This window comes from Schistocerca piceifrons, chromosome 7 (genome assembly GCF_021461385.2).
Source record: "Schistocerca piceifrons isolate TAMUIC-IGC-003096 chromosome 7, iqSchPice1.1, whole genome shotgun sequence".
Lineage (NCBI taxonomy): Eukaryota > Metazoa > Arthropoda > Insecta > Orthoptera > Acrididae > Schistocerca > Schistocerca piceifrons.
In genome coordinates, this window is record NC_060144.1 from 271,615,176 (window position 1) to 271,627,284 (window position 12,109).

At 40.4% G+C, this 12,109-nt stretch overlaps 1 protein-coding gene across 2 annotated transcripts in view; it reads right to left on the reverse strand.

Annotated features, from left to right (window-relative positions):
- LOC124804951 (mast/stem cell growth factor receptor kita-like) overlaps window positions 1-12,109 on the reverse strand; it is a 315,287-nt gene that overhangs the window by 244,232 nt on the left and 58,946 nt on the right. The window lies entirely within an intron of this gene.

The window sequence follows — 12,109 nt, forward strand, 5'->3', positions numbered from 1 at the left end:
AAGTGCCTTGCTTCAATTAAAAGTAACAAAGTAAGTGATTAAGTGATGACATCAATGGAATATCAGTCTCCAAATTGCACTGTCATAATTTTGCCTCCAGTAATTTCCCCCCCCCCCCTCCCCCTATAATGATTCACAGTGTAGCAGACATTAAACCTACCTATTACCGTAAATAGTTTCCAAATTAAAATAGCATAATTTTGTCTTTGACAAGTCTGAGGATATTTCTAAATATATAATACATGTTTCAAAGACTTGTAGCTAGAAACAGGCTTTTGGAACAGGAGTCGTAATTCAGAAATTACAATTTCATTCCTACAAGAACAAATGTAAAATTATGTATTCAAACTCAGGTAAATACAAATTTTTTACTGATATTTGAACATTTTACATGCAACTGATATCATTTAACAAAACAACTAGGCAAATATGTGTAAGTACAATAAATTTCAAGTTGGAATATCAACAATACACAAAAATAAAGATAGACGTAAACAATCAGGGGTGATTCTAGAAGTTGGTCAAGGAGGGTGGGGGGGGGCTAATAGGGGGAGAGGGAGGGGGGATTGGGGGAATGGAATATTGCTTAACAAAAGTAGAGTTGGGGTCCTTCACTGGCAAATTGTTAAAATTTGGTTTTGCTTAAAGTAGTTTTTGGTAACTGTTTTGATGTTCAGTGTAAAAAATGTGTATTAATAAATAATAAGACACCCATTTTAAATTATATTATATTTATTGGTTGAGAAAGTAAGCTATTTGAGGATCTTATTCTTTTGTTAAAATGTGTTTGAAATACATTGCAACCTATATTGCTACATAATTATTAAAAATTATTGAATCTGTTGAAGTAATATATCCACTGATTTCTGAAGTAATTTTATCCAGTGTAATATGATACTCCATTGGGGGACAGGGGGGGGGGCTGTAGCCCCCTTACCCCCCCACTTGCCACTGCCCCTGTAAACAATGGAAAATCCAGAATGGAATATAACAATATTACAAAAAGGAAAGTTGCTACTCAGCATATAGCGGACAGGCACAACGACAAGACTGTCACAAATTAAGCATTTGGTCAGTAAGGCCTTCAACAAAAATAGATGACACACATAAACATAACTCACGCACACAGCTACAGTCTTAGGCACCTGAAACCACACTGTGAGCAGCAGCACTAGTGGATGACGGGGGATGTCACTGGGTGGGGGTAAGGAGGAGACTGGGCCAGGGAGGGGGAGGGATAGAAGGGTAGGGGTGGCAGACAGTCAAGTGTTGCAGGTTAGACAGAGGGCAGGCATGAGGTGGGGAGGGGGGGAGGATGGTACCGAAAGAGGAGAGAAGTGAAAAGACTGGGTGCGATGGTGGAATGAGGGCTGTGTAGTGCTGGACAGGGAACAGAGAAAGGATTGGATGGGTGAGGACAGTGACTAATGAAGGTTGATGTCAGGAGGGCTATGGGAAAGGAGGATATATTGCAGGGGAAGTTCCCACCTGCGCAATTCCGAACAGCTGGTGTTGGTTGAAGGATTCATTTGGCACAGGCTGTGAAGCAGTCATTGAAATGAAGGATGTCATGTTTGGCAGTGTGATCAGCAAAATGGTTGGCAGAGTGACCAGCAAAAGGGTGGTTCACTTGTTTCTTGGCTACAGTTTGTCAGTGGCCATTCAGGCAGATAGACCAATTGTTGGTTGTCATGCCCCCTTAGAATGCAGCACAGTGGTTGCAGCTTACCTTGTAGACCACATGACTGGTTTCACAGGTAACCATACCTCCGATGGGATAGGTGATGTTTGTGACCGGGCTGGAGTAGATTGTGGTGGGAAGATGTACAGGACAGGTCTTGCATCTAGGTCTATTAAATGGGTATGAGCCATGAGGTAAGGGGTTGGGAGCAGAGGTTGTGTAGGGCTGACAAGTATATTGTGTAGGTTCAGTGGATGGCAGAATACCATTGTGGGAGGGATGGTTAGATTACTGGGGAGGATATTTCTCATCTCAGGGCACAATGAAAGGTAGCCAAAAACCTGGTGGAGAATGTTATTCAGTTGTGCCAGTCCTGGTGTAACTCCCTCTCATGTGAAAGGTAAATTGTTATAATTTTACTGAGATGTGATTATTTGTGAGAGGAGTCACTATTTCAACCTGAACCCAGTTATCGTATGGAGATCTGTGTTGAAAAGTTCCTTTCAGGGTCAAAAAGTAATCTTGATGAACTGCTTTTATAATAATAATAATTATTATTATTATTATTATTATTATTATTATTATTATTATTATTATTATTATTATTATTATTATTCATTTAATTACTGCCTTGATTGAATTATTATTGCTATTACTGTTTCAAGGAATTAGTTCTTTAGTATTCAGTCTCTCTAAGAAAAGAGTTTAGGTCTTTAAAATGAATAAATAACCAAACAGATCTCAGAAGACAACATTCATGTTCAGGGGATTGTGCATGGTAGACTAGAGATCTGCTGTTATTTGTTATTTATTGAGCATCCATTTTATATCATATACAATGATATAGGAGTTGTCATGTTACATTATATGAGTTTGTAATTATACAGTAAATTAATAACAAAGGCCTATGGTGGTAAAACATATATAAATATATATCTCGTGCAGCGTATAGTAGAGAATAACAAAACAAACAATAATTAATTATTTATAGTGCATACTATTTTCATACATTTGCTGCATGATGACTGTATGCTGTACTCGATGTCTCTGCCAGTCATTGAACTGCGTGCTGAATCAGCAGGAATTGTAGTCTACGTTAACTACGGTTCAATTCTCCTTTCTATGGAAGACAGTTCATCGAAGTGGATTTGTTTAAAAGTCTTTAAATTAATGACTGTGTAGAGTTTGGAGGTTCGAGCTTCCACAGTCCAAAAAAATGTCTCATAGGCATGCACAGATATTTGAAAATGTGAAACCATAAGACGGAGAATAATTTACACAATACACAACTTGTTTACGCGGCCGAGAAATTGATTTATTGGCTTATTATTCTTGCATAAAATCAGAAAATACCTTTCAATTAAAGATGCAATAATGCCTTCTCTCTTAAGCCATAATACATTTGTCCATACTTATTAAGATCAGAAGCTGGACTATATCTTTTTACAATAGTTACATCAAAAAAAGCTCTCTTTGTTCAAGGGATAGAGAGAGCATCAGTGATAATGCTGTTTTCTCACAGTTAGTTGCGTGCAAGTATGCTTCAAATAATATCTTTTTCAGCCACATATCTTTTACTATCACATGACATGAACCACTACACTGGGTGGTACAGAGTTACGAGGGGAATGCTTCTCTGCGGCCAGATGGTCAGACTTTGCAAGGTGGGAGGAGACTGGAAAGTCTGGTCACAAACATCACTTATCCCATCAAAGACAGGGCTACCTGTGAAACCAGTAGTGACCTCCAGGCTAAGCTGCTACCACTGTGCTGCATTCTATGTGGTCAACCAACAAGCTGTTTGTCTGCATGAATGGCCACTGACAAACTGTGGCCAAAAAACAAGTGTACCACCCTGTTGCTGAGCATGCTGCCAAACATGACAGCCTTCACTACAATGACTGCTTCACAACCTGTGCCCCATGGATCCTTCCCACCAATACCAGCTTTTCTGAATTGCGCAGGTGGGAAGTTTCCCTGCAATCCATCCTATGTTCCCGAAGCCCTCCTGGCCTCAATCTTCGTTAATCACTGTCATCACCCATCCAACCCCTTCCCTGTTCCCTTTCCAGCACTACACAGCTCTCATTCCACCATCGCAGCCAGTCTTTTTACTTCTCTCCTATTCTGCTACCCCGTCCCCTTCTCGCGCCTTGCCCACCTTCTGTCTAACCTGCAGCACTTCACTGTCCGCCACCCATACCCTACTAGCCCTCCCCCTCCCATCCCAGCCTTCTCCTTACCCCCACCCAGTCCTGCTTGCTTGCAGTGTGGTTTCAGTTACCTGAGACTGCAGTCATGTGTGTGAGTTGCATTTGTGTGTGTGTGTGTGTGTGTGTGTGTGTGTGTGTGTGTGTGTGTGCGTGTGTGTGTGATCTAATTTTGGCTGAAAGCTTAATTTGTGAGAATCTTTTTGTTGTGCCTATCTGCGACTCAGAATCTCCACTGTATGGTGAGTACAAACTTCCTTTTCATAAAAAATATAGACTGCTAGTCACCGTAAAGATGACATATTGAATTGCTGAAGGGCACAACAGTCTCCTTTTCTGAAAAAAGGTTTGGTCAAAACCTAAATGCGTAACAGTCTTTTTGTTGTACCTGTCTGCAACTCGGTGCCTGTCTTTATGGTGCATAGCTATCTATCTCTTTCATTACATTGTTTGAAGTACAAGAAAGTAAGATAACATAAATACACTGCATGATTAGGTAAATGGCAATAACAATGATTGAAAACAATGGAAAATCCAGGATGAATAATAGCAATATGGAAAGTATACACTGATATTCACCACATAGAGGTAGTGTTGAGTCACAGACAGACGGAATGAAAAAGAATACTAGACAATTCAGTTAACACACTAAGCCCTTCATCAGACACAGAAAACTCTCACACATTCACACAAGCATAACTCACACACACATGTCTACTGTTGTCCCTGGGTGCTAAGGCCTTACTGCAGTTGCAGCTGCATCTGAGGTAAGCAGCACTCTTTATGGAGTTGGTAACTGGGTTGCCAAAGACGTGTGGTGTAGGGAGGGGAGAAATAGTGGGATACAAGTTGTCATTGATGCTGGTGCTGCCTTTGGGAGTATGCAGAGACGTAGTGGGTACAGGTCTGCTTATTTCAGCACTTGGAGGCTGTGGGGAAGGAGTGGGGGAAGAAGGGGGGGGGGGTGAGAAAATGGGAAAGCACCAAGTAGGTGTGTTGGTGGGATAGAGGCATATGTAGAACTGCAGTGGGAGCAGGGACTAGGACAGGCAAGTGGAGGACAGTGTCTGATATGCAGCGGGATACGAATGCATCCCCCCTTTTCTTTCCCTCCTATTAGAGTTGCCAAGCAGTGTCCTGCAATGACATATAGAAAATATTATGAAAGATGTAAGTTGCCAACTGCAGCTGTAACACAAACCTTTGCTAGTCCCTGTCCTCCATCTGCCTATCCCCTTCTCTGCTCTCACTCCAGCACTACACACAACTTCTGCCATACCATCACACCTACATAGTCCTTTCCCCTTCACTTTAATTCTCCTCCCCCTTTTCACACACACTCCCCCCCCCCCCCCCCCCTAAAATTGCTGCTTCCCTTAGAAGCAGGTTACTCCTTGCCACCTCTATGTGGTGACAGGGTGGGGGCTGGCATGAGGTTGTTGTTAATAACAATAAATTATTAGCTGATAAAAGCACTTACAAGACAATTGCAGTGCATTATTAGTTGGATGATAAAGCCGATAAATATTTAAATACATCTCAATAAGTAGGCTTACACAACAGTAATAAAATTTATATACTGCATGAATTACAGTTGTATAACAAAGTTTCTTTTTTATTTATATTTCTTTTGCACAAAAAGCATAGGTCATTTGTCACACATTCTTCAAATTCTTCAACATTGTAAAATCTTTACTTTTCATCTATTTTGTAATGCTGGTTTTAAATGTATGTATTGGTGCTATGTAGGTCCTATCTGGCTATTTATTGGAGGAGACACGACCAAGACTTTTGTCACTGTTATGAGTCTCTGTGAGCATTGCATACGGAATATTAATTTTTGCCCACATCTCATTTTATGCTCATACGTTGATCTGCTTATGTCATACTTACTTAGGTTTTATATATCTAAAAACAAAGATGATGTGACTTACCAAATGAAAGTGCTGGCAGGTCGACAGACACACAAACAAACACAAACATACACACAAAATTCAAGCTTTCGCAACAAACTGTTGCCTCATCAGGAAAGAGGGAAGGAGAGGGAAAGACGAAAGGATGTGGGTTTTAAGGGAGAGGGTAAGGAGTCATTCCAATCCCGGGAGCGGAAAGACTTATCTTAGGGTGAAACAAGGACGGGTATACACTCGCACACACTCCTTACCCTCTCCCTTAAAACCCACATCCTTTCGTCTTTCCCTCTCCTTCCCTCTTTCCTGATGAGGCAACAGTTTGTTGCGAAAGCTTGAATTTTGTGTGTATGTTTGTGTTTGTTTGTGTGTCTGTCGACCTGCCAGCACTTTCATTTGGTAAGTCACATCATCTTTGTTTTTAGATATATATTTCCTACGTGGAATGTTTCCCTCTATTATAACCATATCATTACTTAGGTTTTCTATGAGACAGTCAAGGCAATTATTGATGTACAGGCCATATACTGGCACTATAAAGTTATTTGAGATAATCTTTAAATGATTCATATGGCCTAAGACTTATGATTCACATGCTGGCTTTGTTTTGCCACTCAAACACTAATTTCAAGCACAAATAATTACCCCATATTAGCATTCCATAGCTCAGGTGACAGTGTAACAATGCAAAATATGAGCTTTACTGTCATAGCTCCTCTGTTCATATGACAGAAAGATTACACATGCTAGCCAGTTACATAAGTTTCCCATATGGGTATCCCAACTGAGTTTTTGGTTTATGTGAAATTTTAAAAATGTGGCTATTTTATTGCCATGGGATTCAGACTGAATACACTGAGATGACAAAAGTCACAGATTAGTGATAAGCACATATACAGATGGTGGCAATATTGTGTATAAAAGGGCAGTGAATTGGGGGAGCTGTCATCTGTATTCAGTTGATTCATTTCAAAAGGTTTCCAACATGATTACAGCCACGTGACAGGAATTAACAGACTCTGAGTGTGGATTGGTAGTTAGAGAAAGATGCATGGGACACTCCATTTTGGAAATTGTTAAGGAATTCAATATTCTGAGATCCACAGCGTCATGACTGTGACAAGAATACCAAATTTCAGGCCTTACCTCTCACCATGGACAACAGACAATGACCAGAAGCAGTGGCTTTTGTGTAGGGTTGTCAGTGCTAACAGATAATCAACACTTTGAGAGAATATCCATTAAGACAGTGTGGTAAAATTTCGCATTAATGGCCAATGGGAGCAGATGACCGACGCTAGTGCCTTTGCTAAAAGCACGACATCACCTGAAGCACCTCTCCTGGACTTGTGACCATATCAGTTGCATTCTAAATGACTGGAAAACTGTGGCCTGTTTAGATAAGCCCCAATTTCAGTTGGTAGGAGCTGACAGTAGCGTTCAAATGTGGCGCATACCCCACAAAGCCATGGACCCAAGTGACAACAAGGCACTATGCATGCTGGTGGTGGCCCCATAATGGTGTGAGCTGTGTTTAAAAGAAATGGACTGGGTCCACTGGTCAAACTGATCGATCATTGACTGGAAATGGTTATGTTCATCTACTTGGAGACCATTAGCAGCCATTCAGGGGCTTCATTTTCCCAAACAACAATGGAATTTTTATGGACGACAATACACCATGTCATTGGGCCACAATTGTTCATGTTTGGTTTGAAGGAAATTCTGGACAATTCAAGCAAATGATCTGGCCACCCAAATTACACAACATTAATCCCATCGAACATTTATGGGACATAATCAAGGGGTCAGTTCGTAAACAAAATCCTGCACTGGCAGCACTTTCACAATTATGGAAGGCTATAGAGGCAGCATGGCTCAGTATTTCTGCAGAGGACTTCCAAAGACTTGTTGAGCCCATGCCACATTGAGTCACTGGACTGCAATGAGCAAAAGGAGATTCAACACATTATTAGGAGGTATCCCATGATTTTTGTCACCTCATCTGCATCTACATTTATACTATGCAAACCAACATGAGGTGCATGGGAGAGGGTACATCTCACTTTCTCATTTATTAGGATTTCTTCTCATTACATTAATGTGTATAGTGTCTTCGGTTCAACTGTCATTTTTCTGTAGGACAGAAGTTATGCAACAAATAGCACAGAGGAATTGATGAAACTGTTGTTCAATGAACTCTAAGGTGTTAACTGATGAACCCACTGACACAGAAGCCATACAATGTTCCTGCATTATGATTAGGTATTTTGATAAAGGCTCAGACTGAATAATGAGCATGTTTTGGCAGCTGAGCAGTATTTCTGCACCTGGACAGAATGAGAGAGCTGAAGAGAGCTGAGGAAGTTGTTGTGAGTAAAATTTTGTTTCATTGTACAATCAATTACCTACTACAGTGTAAAACTATTGGTTTTGCAGCTGATTGGTACAATGTCATGATGGGGTCAAAAACTTCTTTAATGACTTATTTTAATGATATCTACCCAGGTACAGGGATGATAAAATGTGTATGCAAATCATTTAATCTATAAGTCTGTAAAGCATCAAATTTCTCTGACAACATTGTTAAGGTCTGGCACACAACATTTAAGTCCATTTTAGTACTAGTGCAAAAAGACAGAAAAAATTACACAAATTGCAATCATTTTTAAGCTGTCTAATTACAAAATCCATCTAAGGTAGTATGATTAGTGTCACAGGCAATGTAACAAGAACTGTCAAACAGTGGTAAGCTTTAAAATTATACTTTGATCTAAGGCATATAGAGGAAAAGAAATCTGTACTTCTTCAAGATGTCCATTAGAAAATCTCTTACTTTTTTCTAATGTAGATATTACTCAAAGACATAGTTATTAATCAGCTCTGATAACTCAACTGTGTCAGAAAATGTCAGCTTCATAAAGGTCTACTGTTTTACCATGTGGACAGAATGTACATAAAGAAAAGTAACCTATCTGCTACTGCTGTGAGTTAAAGTGATAAATTTACTACATATACAACAACATATTTAGGTATGTAAGAGGTCAGATCAGTTACGGACCCAGTACCTACTAAACAGAAAGTGATCCTGAAGGACTTCCATACTTAGATGTAGACATTTTACATAGCCTAAATATCTTGTTCTGAGTAGAAGTATTATAACTTTGATGGCACATCACTACATTACTTTCTCTCCTTGTGCCTCACAACAATGCCTGATATGCAGAGGTATACAAATGCATCCCCCTCTCCCCCCTTTCTTTCTCTCCTGTCACAGTTGCCAAGTAGTGTCTTGCAATGATATACAGAAAACAAGATGAAAAATGTGTAAGTTACCTCTTTCAGCTCTAACACCAGAACTTAAAAACACAATAATGCAGTATATTTCGGAGACAAAAAAACGTTCAGGAATGAGAAAGATTTACTATTTTAAAAACTTTCCAGAGCTTGCTCTTTGTGCATTAAGTCTAACACACTTGAGTGGTGACATTGAGCACATGACCAGTGAAATTAATTTCATAAAAGTGAAGCACAGATATAGACTACATACAGTCATGATAAACATGTGTGTGTGTGTGTGTGTGTGTGTGTGTGTGTGTGTGTGTGTGTGTGTGTATGTGTGTGCGCACATGCTAGCATCCCAGTCCGTAATGAGGCAACATGTGACAGCTTTATTCCAATCATGTAAATGCTAAGCAGCATGATGAAAGATGTTCCATGCTGCATTATGTGCTGCTACATGATACCAATACAAGATAACTGCATTCTTTCTCACCAATGTGAAGTATTAGTCTCTAGACACTACATCTACATACAAATTTCTTCTCCAAGCATCAGCAAGGCGAAACTCATGTAAAATATATGTAAATACATAAGCTTCTGGAGCCAGTGGCTCCTCCTGGCAGAAGGATTGAAGGAAAAGGAAGAGGGATGAGGGAAAATGGCTGGTGGGATTTAGAAAATTTGGAGAGTTATGGAAAAACCACCCAGAACACAAGCAATCATTCACTTTCCTATTCCACTCACAAATGGAGCAAGGGATGACTGTCTATAGGCCTCTGTATGAGCCCTGGTTTCTTATCTTGTCTTCGTGATCCATACGCAATATGTACATTTGTGGCAGTAGCACTGTTTTGCAGTCTGTCGCAAATGCTGGTTCTTTAAACCTTCTCGCTAGTGTTTCCTGGAAAGAACATCTTCTGCCATTCTGGAAGGCCCAGTTGAGTTCACATAGCATTTCTGTAATACACACATGTTGATCTAACATACCAGTAACCAGTAATAAGTATAGAATCTTGCCTCTGAATTGCTTCAATGACTTTCTTTAATGTGGGCTGGTGGGAATCCCAAACACTCAAGCTTTACCCAAGAATGGGTCACACAGACATTCTGTGAATGTTGTCCTTCATACACACATCAAAACAGTTTTGCATCACCTTGGTTCCAAGAGTTCCATAACCTGTACAGAAAATTGGAATAGAAATCAACATAAACATCATCTCCGCCTTTTTATTACTCATGAAAAACACACATTGCATGTTGTACCACCATACAGCAAGACCTACAGAGGTGGTGGTCCAGATTGCTGTACACACTGGTACCACTAATACTCAGTAGCACATCGCCTTGCATTGATGCATACCAATATTTGTCATGTCATAGTATGTACAAGTTCATCAAGGTACTGTGGTCCAGATTGTCCCACTCCACAATGGTGATTCGGCGTAGATCCCTTAGAGAGGTTGGTGGGTCACGTCGTCCATAAACAGCCCTTTTCAATCTAACCCAGACATTTTCGACAGGGTTCATGTCTGGAGAACATGCTGGCCACTCTAGTCGATCAGTATTTTATCCTTAAGGAAGTCATTCACAAGATGTGCATGATGGGGGTGGAATTGGTGTGGATGCCCCGCCAATATGCTGTCGATATGGTTGCACTATTGGTCGGCGGATGGCATTCATGTATCAAACAGCTGTTATGGCGCCTTCCATGACCACCAGCAGCGTACATCAATCCAACATAATGCCACCCCAAAACAGCAGGGAACCTCCACCTCACTGCACTCGCTGGATAGTGTGTTTAAGGCGTTCAGTCTGATAAGGTTGCCTCCAAACACGTCTCTGACAATTGTTTGGTTGAAGGCATATGGGACACTCATCAGTGAAGAGATTGTGATGCCAACATTCTGAAAATTACCTCGAGCAATTAAACAGAGAACCGACTCGTGGAGATAACATCTTGGACCTATTGATAACAAACAGACCCAAGCTCTTCGACTCTGTAAGCACAGAACAGGGAATCAGTGATCATAAGGCCGTTGCAGCATCCCTGAATATGGAAGTAAATAGGATTATAAAAAAGGGAAGGAAGGTTTATCTGTTTAGCAAGAGTAATAGGAGGCAGATTTCAGACTACCTAACAGATCAAAACAAAAATTTCTGTTCCAACACTGACAATGTTGAGTGTTCATGGAAAAAGTTCAAGGCAATCGTAAAATGCGTTTTAGACAGGTACGTGCCGAGTAAAACTGTGAGGGATGGGAAAAACCCACCGTGGTTCAACAACAAAGTTACCGTGGTTCAACAACAAAGTTAGAAAACTACTACGAAAGCAAAGAGAGCTTCACTGCAAGTTTAAACACAGCCAAAACCTCTCAGACAAACAGAAGCTAAACGATGTCAAAGTTAGTGTAAGAAGGGCTATGCGTGAAGCGTTCAGTGAATTCAAAAGTAAAATACTTTGTACTGACTTGACAGAAAATCCTAGGAAGTTCTGGTCTTACATTAAATCAGTAAGTGGATCGAAACAGCATATCCAGACACTCTGGGATGATGACAATGACACACGTAAAGCTGAAATACTAAACACTGTTTTCCAAAGCTGTTTCACAGAGGAAGACTGCACTGCAGTTCCTTCTCTAAATCACCGCATGAACGAAAAAATAGCTGACATCAAAATAAGTGTCCAAGGAATAGAAAAGCAACTGAAGTCACTCAACAGAGGAAAGTCCCCTGGACCTGATGGGATACCAATTTGATTCTACACAGAGTACGCGAAAGAACTTGCCCCCCTTCTAACAGCCGTGTACCGCAAGTCTTTAGAGGAATGAAAGGTTCCAAATGATTGGAAAAGAGCACAGGTAGTCCCAGTTTTCAAGAAGGGTCGTCGAGCAGATGTGCAAAACTATAGGCCTATATCTCTGACATCGATCTGTTGTAGAATTTTAGAACATGTTTTTTGTTCTTGTATCATGTCATTTCTGGAAACCCAGAATCTACTCTGTCGGAATCAACATGGATTCCAGAAA